The sequence below is a fragment of the Muntiacus reevesi genome, chromosome 1, assembly GCF_963930625.1.
Source record: "Muntiacus reevesi chromosome 1, mMunRee1.1, whole genome shotgun sequence".
NCBI lineage: Eukaryota > Metazoa > Chordata > Mammalia > Artiodactyla > Cervidae > Muntiacus > Muntiacus reevesi.
In genome coordinates this window covers 49,562,506-49,571,659 of record NC_089249.1, presented here as the reverse complement: position 1 = coordinate 49,571,659, position 9,154 = coordinate 49,562,506, and the positions used below count along the sequence as shown (strand labels likewise).

Here is a 9,154-nt window from a genome sequence, read left to right as displayed (position 1 = left end):
TATAATTTTCTGGGAAAGGATTGTGTGGATGGTTAAATAACTATGATCCATTGATATCATGAACTATCACTTAGCAATAAAAATGAATGAGCTATTGATACATGTAACACCTGAATGAATCTCTCTTAGTATAAAAGTCAATCCCAAAGGGTTACATAGTGGCCGATTCTGCTATATATTAATAATATTGTTGAAATGACAAAATCATAGAAATGGAGAACAGATTAGTAGTTAAGAGGAGCAAAATGGAAGGGAAATAGGTGTGGTAATAAAAGGACAACAGGAAGAATCCTCCTTGTGATGGAAGTATTCTATCTCCTGACTTCTAGATATGACATGTTATGACACTGTACTACGGTGTCCAAAGACGCTACCATTGGGTAAAGGTACACAGGATATCTGTGTATCATTTCTTACAACGGCTTGCCAGTCTATTTTCCCAAATTGTGTGTGCTCGGTCACTCAGTCCAGTCGTGTCCGACTCTTTGCGACCCCATGAACTGCAGCCTGCCAGTCTCCTCTCTCCATGGGAATCTTCCAGGCGAGAATATATGAGTGGGTTACCATGCTTTCCTCCAGGGGATCTTTTCAATCCAGAGACTGAACCCAGATCTCCCACATTGCAGGCAGATTCTCTACCGTCTGAGCTACCAGGGAAGCCCTTCTCAAATTAAAAAGTTTAATTAAGAATTTTTATTAGTAAATTATCTCAATAAAATGAATATGGCTTTTATTTTTAATGACCTTATATATCCATTTGTGATATTACCTGTTATTAGAATTAGGCAAGGAGCAGTATCCATTCCATTCCTGCTTCTCATTTTTACAGAAGAAATGCTGGGAAACTTTGTCCACATAAATCATTTGGAAGGAGTTTTATTATAGCAATATGATTTAACTATCTGAACTCTTTCCAAGTTCTATGCCAAAAATAGCATACTGCTCTATCATCAAGAATTATTTTTAATCATCTATCAGCTGACAACTCCATTAGGTCCTCTTCTGATATCACTGAAAGCAAAGAATCAGAAATTATCTGACTTAAAAGTACCTATTTTTGAGTCTATGTAGTCATTGTGCGTGTTAAGTTGCTTCTATTGTATCTGACTCTTTGTGACCCGCATATTACAGCCCCCCAGGTCCCTCTGTCCATGGGATTCTCCAGGCAAGAATACTGGAGTAGGTTGCCATTTCCTCCTCCAGGGGATCGTCCCGATCCAATGATCAAACCTGTGTTTCTTATGTCTCCTACATTGCAGGTGAGTTCTTTACCACTTGGGAAGACACTGACTTTCTCTAGTTCTGGACAGTCACTTAAAATGTTTTATTCATCAAATGATTATTAATTATCTGTGTTATTAATTTTCTTAAAGGTATCTTTTAATTTGATATGCCTAGAGTTAGATAAATTGAAATATTGTCACTTTAGTATATATTTGCCAAAACTTTTTTGTAAAATTATTTTATATCATCATAGGCTTTATTTTTATTGTCAAGCTCTTAGAAGCTGCAGATTTAACATATCAATTTACAAATAACATCCACAATTTAACCTAACAATTGAAGGTAGTCATCATCTTAAAATGAATCATCCAGAGTAGATTTATTCTCTATCCAAAAAAAAACCAAAAAAGAAAGAAGCCAAATATCTTCAGAAGTAAAATAGCCCATGAGAAGATGACAGATGGAACCCACATAAAGCAAAAGTACCACACATGAATCGTGGTTAAGAAGATGGCAAATATATTTACACTTCTCATTGGAAGGGTGTTTGGAGACTATTAGTAGGGGTGAAGGAACTGGAAATATGGAGTCCCAAAGATATGAGAGATTTCAGGAGCAGTTTCATTTGTTTCAGAGATTCAGAAATGGGCAGTCCAACGGGTTAATTTATACTAAAGTGTTAATGGCTTACAACGGTTATGCACGTCACAGATCCCTTTCAACTCAAAGACTCTGTGAAACACCATGTATATCATGGAATCAAAGTTTTTAAAAGGACTTTTTTTAAAAAAAGGAAAATGGAAAATGAGAGAAAAGGAGTAAGGGAGATGACTGGTCGTCCTCACTCAAGCAATCCAATCAGAAAAGTCGGGGCAGTAGTAATAATTTACCGAGCACACCAATAGGGCCGATAGATACCATCTGCCAGTAGATGGCGGTCTTCATATTAACTGCCTACTCACTGGGACAGCCCTCCTTTCCAGCGGATTGTATTCATAAGGTCAGTTGGCTTCAGGCACGGGTAGAAGGGGAAACTACCTGCCCAGGGTGAACGGGAGAGCCCTAGGTGAGCTCTCCGCCCGCTCAGAATGAACTCCTTCTCAGACCCTGCCATCCGTGTCTAAGGTTCAAATTTATCCAGCCCTTTGGGGAGGGGGTGGCAGATGGCAGGCAGGAAGGGAGCCGCGGTTAGTCATTAACACTTTAGCAGGAACTAATCTGGTATATTAACTCAGGAGAGAAAGGACCTCGAAAAGGTATAACCAAAGAGTGGTAAGTTCTAAAAACAGAATCTGTGCAACTTTCGTGGTTTATTAAGTAGGAAACTCCATGCGTAAGCTGGAGTGGTGTGTAGGCACTGGGTGCCTTTAAAAGAAGAGATAGGAAGAAAATAAGTAGTGGATTGGAACAGGTGGAGTTTGCCTAAGCTCAGACCTGAACTCCTCACAGTGTATCCTTCACTTCCCATCTCAAGATGAGACCTGAAACCCCCGAGGTTTGCCGAAGAGCCTGTAAATCTCCTTATACCTTAGCAGGGTCCAAAGCCTAAACCGTTTCTGTCACTCTCTATCTGATGCCCATAGCCCTGGATCTGTCAGGACCAGCACTGTCTTCATTTCTAGGACAGTCCAAGAGGTCAGGGGACACAGACAAAAAGGAGTTATTCAGAGAGGGACCAAGATGGTGAGGAGCTTAGAACTGGTCCAGTATCTATCTCAGGGTAAACTGGAGAAAACCCGCGGTCAACAAGACTCCAATGGCTGTCATGTGGAACATGCCAGAAACATTCTCTGCAAACCCAAAGGTAGAAACAGATTTATAGAGAAATCAGTCATAATGAAATGTAAGGACACTTTCACCTTCTGTGGTGATGATTATGGAAATGATAATATGAATAACTCACACTTACTGAACCATCAGGTGGTGTCAGTCACCAGCTTTCATGTGCCTGATATCATTTCATAAGGACAGCCTTCCTGTGAAGAGGGTATTATTCATATCGCATTGACAAGACAGGAACCAGAGGAGCTAAATAACATACTCAAGGGCCTGAGAATTTGACCCCTGGGGAGGTTGTCTGCTTAGTCTGACGGACAGCAAGTTCTCCTCCATGGAGGCTCTGAAACATAGGTAGGGGACATCTGGTAGGAATGCTGTAAAGGAGACTCATTGGATTGGATGACCCTAAATGTCCTCCCAACCCTTAGGGCATATGGGTTCCTTCAATCATTCAACAAATATGCCTGGAGTGTCAGGCTATGTCCTAGGAACTAAGGAACTCCCTCACCTAAAGGAGGAGGGGTGGGGAGGTGGAGGTGAACTAGTAAGCTGTTGGCTTTAGATTGACTTTATACACACGATGGGTACTGTGCGCAAAATAGATAACTAATGAGAATCTGATGTAAAACACAGGGAACTCTACCCGGTGCTCTGTGGCAACCCCTACGGGAAAGAAATTCGAAAAAGAGGGGATATATGTGTACATATAACTGATTCACTTTGCTGTATGACAGAAGCCAACGCTACCCTGTAGAGCCACTATGCTCCAATACAAATTTAAAAAATAAAAAATGAACCATAATGCTGATAGCTACTCTCTTAAAGAAGTGGGAAAGTGTTATGAGAAAATCTAACAGGGGTGGGTCCTCTAGTCTGAGGAGGTGACATTTAAGATGAAGTCTGAAAGTAAGTAAGACATACTCAAGCAAAGAAGCAGGGGAAGGGAAGGGAGGGTTCCAGGCAGTCTACGCAAAAGCCCCAAGGCTCAGAAAAGCCACTGTGGCTGGAGTGGGATAGAGGGAGAGACTGCTGATGAGAAATATTGCCCACGAGTGAGCAGGGGGGACCACAACCTGCAAGCAGTTAGGAGCCATGTGAGGCTTTATCCTCGGAGCAAGAAGTGGGGTTTCGAAGGGTTTCAAGCAGGAGAGAGAACTGCTGAGCTCCCTTTTCAAAGACCACAGTGATGGCTGTACAGGCACTGGGATGCAGGGTATCAAGAGGAGGTGGGTACAAGCATAGGAAAGTGCCCGCTTTCCAAGGGGTTCCAGCCACGGGACCAGGCGCAGGTCTCCCCCGGCCTGACCCACCAGTACTGTCCTGTCTGGTCAATACTCTGCCTGAGACCTTCCAAACTGCCTTCAGCAATTCCAGAAGAGTGTGGAGCAGGGCGTGCCTCAGGGCTCGAGCGCACCCTTCTCTAATCGGGGACAGCTGTCCTGAGGTCAGACCCAAGTGTCCGCCTCCCACGCTGCCCATGACTGTGGGTTCCTTCCCCACCACCCACGAGGATAGCCAGGCAGAGGCTGGGGAGTCAGCGAGAGGGAGAGTTCATGCTTCCAGAAAAAGTCTCAAGTCAGATCCTTATTCTAAACGCCCAGAAGAGCTCAGAATGGATGCGTATTTCATGCTGAAGAAGTGAATTATGGTCCTGGTGGGCCATGTGGCAGGAAGAACAAAGCATTCTGAATTAGGAGAGCCGGTCTATTCCTGGTTTCTCCTCCGACCTACGACTTCCTGGGTGGCCTTGGGTAAGACTTCTGACCTTTCTCCGATCCCTCACTCTCAAAAGGAGATAATAGTATTTGTCACGTTTGTCTTGCAAGAATATGCTGTAAACCTCAAGCTGGAGAGAAAAGTGCTCTGAAAGTTCAAATCTCGATACAGAAGGGAGGCAGTGGGGGTGTCGGGATGTGTGATGAGACAGCAGAGCTGGTGAAGAGCCAGACTTTGAGCTGCCCATGATGGCATTCAGGACTTTCCATTGGAAGTCAAGCCCGTGTGTTCTAGTCCTTCTTCATAGAACCTCAATCTCCCGTATCCCCCAAAAGTTCTTTTCCCATCACTTGTCTCTCTCCTGCTCTTGCTCCCGCAAGTCCCCAGAGTTTCCAGACCTTTGTGAGACACTGCAGAAGTAGCTCCAATCCAGTTAAAAGAGCCTATTCCCTGCTAAACTCAGGTAAGCAATCCCTCAAATACAGCAGGTAGCTACTATATCTAAGCCAGTGTTGCAGGAGAGGACTTCAATGATACGGTGTGGGACATGATTGAGCTGGACAGTGAGTGCAGCAGAAGTTATCATTGCGATGCGTATTTTCTAGAAATTATTGAAACCTGACTTCTTTGGTTTAAGTAGCACTTCCCATCCTCCTTCACTCCAGGCACATGTCCCTGTTTCCTTTTCTTTAAAGACTCACTATGTCTAAACTAGTTAATTCATGTCTTCATTGTTTTTCCACTAAAAGGAAAGTGTTTTCAGTCGGGAGACTTAGGTTTGTCTCAACACTATGTCTCCAATACCTAACTATAACACGTGTTTGGCACAGAGTAGGTGCTCCTTAAGTATTTGATAGAATTAATCTTGTTTTTTCTTTAATGTGTAAATTATTATCTTTGTTTACCAGAATACAAACTCCATAAGAGTAGGGACCTTGGCTTTTATTCTCTGTTATAGCCTCAACACCTAGAACCCCAAGCACTTGGAAAGTATTTGCTGAATGAGTGAATGAATGAAAGCTAGTTATAACTATAGCCTGAAGAATGCAGGAAGACTTCCTGGAGGAAAGCAAATTTGAGCTGGTCTGGGGAAGATGAGTAGAGTTTGGATATTATCATCATTTCAATCTCATTATTCCAAGAGCACTAATATTCACAATAACGAGCTAGCATATATTTGTTAGCTAGCTTGAGTACTTGCTATGTGTGAGGCATGATCCCGGGGCACTTTATGACCATGTTGTATATTCCAGAGGACATATTTGGACTAGTTTGTAAGTCAATCTGAAATCATTTTCTGAGTTTAAAAAAAAAAAATCGGTCTTGACACATTCTTGTCATGGAAGTCAACCATTGTTCCGGGGATGTTCTGAACAGCTGCAGTCCAGAGGAAGCCAGAGGAAGCTCCCTCATCCCCTTCCCCCGCCTGCTGTTGAAGCAGCTGGGGGTTAACAGAGACCACCCCAGACTCTGCAGCTATCCGCAGCTGCTTGAGCCCATGGAAATTCCGCCGCCTGTAGCGTCCAACAGATGAGAACCAAGGGAGGGGACATGGCCACTGGGATGACCTGTGTGTGTCCAGCGGAATGTAGAGGAAGCTTTTCAATCCCTAAAGGGCAACCAGTTAGTGTGGCTCAGAGAAGTTGTTGCAAGGACTTCTCTGAACCGTCCCTACCTCCAGATCCCATCAGAGCTGCCCCACTGAAGGGTGGGGAAGGTCTAATGGCTTAGCGTCAATATACCCTCAGTTTACATACTTCCTTCAGCCAAATATTTAGCATTGTAGGATGCTGGAGCTAGAAGGAGTCACAGAAGTTATTTAAATCAAGCCCCTCATTTGCGGGGACCCAGAGGGACACCAGGCTTCCAGGTGGTGCTAGTGGTGAAGAATCCTCCTGCCAATGCAGGAGATGTAAAAGACACAGGTTCGATCCCTGTGTTGGGAAGGGTTAGGAAGATCCCCTGAAAGAGACCATGGCAACCCATTCCGATATTCTTGCCTGGAGAATTCCATGGACAGAGGACCCTGGTGGGCTACAGTCTATGAGGTCACAAAGAGTCAGACACAACCGAAGTGACTTAGCATGCATGCACGCCGAGGGACACCACCTTGCCCAGGCCACAGAGCCAGCTGATGGTAGCTGAGTCAGTCCTCTTAATCCATGACCACTGCTCTTGTGTGAGTTTTGTTCTGAATAGGTCTTTTTAGTATTATTACTAACAGTTCTGCTATTTTTATTTTTTGCAAGTAGCAGTAATTAGTATGTAATTAACATATAATGCTATTATTAATAATAGTATCATCATTTGAACAATTCTATGTCAGATTTTTAGTGCTAAGCTTTTGGTTTTTTAAAAGGTTTTTTTTTTTTTTTTGGATGTGGACCATTCTTTTCAAAGTCTTAATTGAATTTGTTACAATATTGCTTCTGGGTTTTCAGCCGAGAGGCATATGGGATCTCAGCTCCCTGACCAGGGATCGAACCTGCCCCCCTTGCATGGGAAGGCAAAGTCTTAACCACTGGACTACCGGGGAAGTCATGCAAAGGTTTTTATTTAACATTAACACATTTACGATAATACCTCTTCATTTATTCAGAACGACGGGAAGTTTCAGGTTGACTGAGGGGAAGACCTTGTAGAAATGATGATTTTCCTATAGCTTAAAATGCAAAATTACTTTAAACACCAAACCAAACACAATTCATTTTTTCTTGGGTGGTAGCACCATAGAGTAGAAAATTCTCAGACTTTGGAAATGAAAGATCTATATCTTATCTGGATTCCACTGCCTTCTAAATGCTTGACCTCAGGCAGGTGGCTTCACCTCTCAATGTCAGGTTCCCATATTTAAACTGGGAATAAGACAACTGAATCACCAGTTGGAATCAAGATTGCCAGGAGAAACATCAACAACCTCAGATATTCAGATGATATCACTCTAATGGCAGAAAACAAAGAGGAACTAAAGAGCCTCTTAATGAAGGTGAAAGAGAAGGAGTGAAAAAGCTGACTAAAAAGCTGACTAAAAAACTAAGATCATGGTATCCAGTCCCATCTCTTCATGGCAAATAGAAGGGGGAAAAGTAAACAGTGGCAGATTTTATTTTCTGGGGGCTCCAAAATCACCGTGGACAGTGACTGCAATCACAAAATTAAAAGACGCTCGCTGCTTGGAAGGAAAGCTATGATAAACCTAAAGAGCATATTAAAAAGCAGAGATAATACTTTGTTGACAAAGGTCTGTATAGTCAGAGCTATGGGTTTTCCAGTAGTCATGTATGGATGTGAGAGTTGGACCATAAAGAAAGCTGACTGCTCGATCTCTGGGACTCACCCAGGAGGCAACGCTTCTGGGTCAGGTCAACATGGCCGGCCGGCCAGCTCTTTCAGCATCAAGCAGGTGTCTGGAGGGTATCTGAAAATGGTATTACTGGGTTCAATGCTGCTGGGTTCAATAAACTGGGCTTAATGCGAGATGCCACAATATGTGAGAATGACAATGTAAAAGAAACCAAAAGAAGGCTTCCTGAGAACCTTTATAACGACAGAGTGTTTTGCATTGAGAGAGCACTGGACCTCAGTATGAGGCAGCAGATCCTGCCTAAAGAGCAGTGGACAAAATATGAGGAGGATAAATTCTACCTTGAACCGTATCTGAAAGAGGTTATTCGGGGAAGAAAAGAGAGAGAAGAATGGGCAAGGAAATAATTTAGCAGTCTAAATCTGTGGATACAGCTGTTCTCAAGTATTTTTATGAAGTTGGTTAAACCTAAAATGTACAATGTAGAACTATTTGGGCTGTAAATGTATTACTTTAATAAATATCATAATTATTGTTGGGGAAAAAAAAAGAAATCTGAGCACTGAAGAATTGATGCTTTTGAACTATGGTGTTGGAGAAGACTCTTGAGAGTCCCTTGGATTGCAAGGAGATCAAACTAATCAATTCTAAAGGAAATCAACCCTGAATATTCATTGGAAGGGCTGATGCTAAAGCTGAAGTTCCAATATTTAGGCCACCTGACACAAAGAACTGACTCATTAGAAAAGACTGTGATGTTGGGAAAAATCGAGGGCAGGAGGAGAAGAGGGCAACAGGATGTGATGGTTGGATGGCATCACTAGCTCAATGGACATGAGTTTGAGCAAACTCTGGGAGATGGTGAAGGAGAGGGAAGCCTGGCGTGCTGCAGTCCATGGGGTGGCAAAGAGTCAGACATGGCTGAGCAACTAAACAACAACAACCACAATAACACAACTGAACCCATATGCTTTGGACCATATTTCCCTGCCATCCTGACCACAACAACTTGGAAAGCAGATGGGCCCCTGCGGTCTTCTATCGAAGGCTAGCTGCTTGAAAGTCAGGCTGGACACACCGACTCTAGGCTGGGTAGTCACTAACCCATTGGAGCCTCTGGCAGGACATTTT

General features: G+C 43.1%; 1 pseudogene; it reads left to right on the top strand.

Moving 5' to 3' along the window:
• Positions 1 to 8,087: 8,087 nt before the first annotated feature.
• LOC136160165 (cytochrome b-c1 complex subunit 7 pseudogene) lies at positions 8,088 to 8,475 on the top strand (annotated as a pseudogene).
• The last annotated feature ends 679 nt before the right edge of the window (positions 8,476 to 9,154 follow it).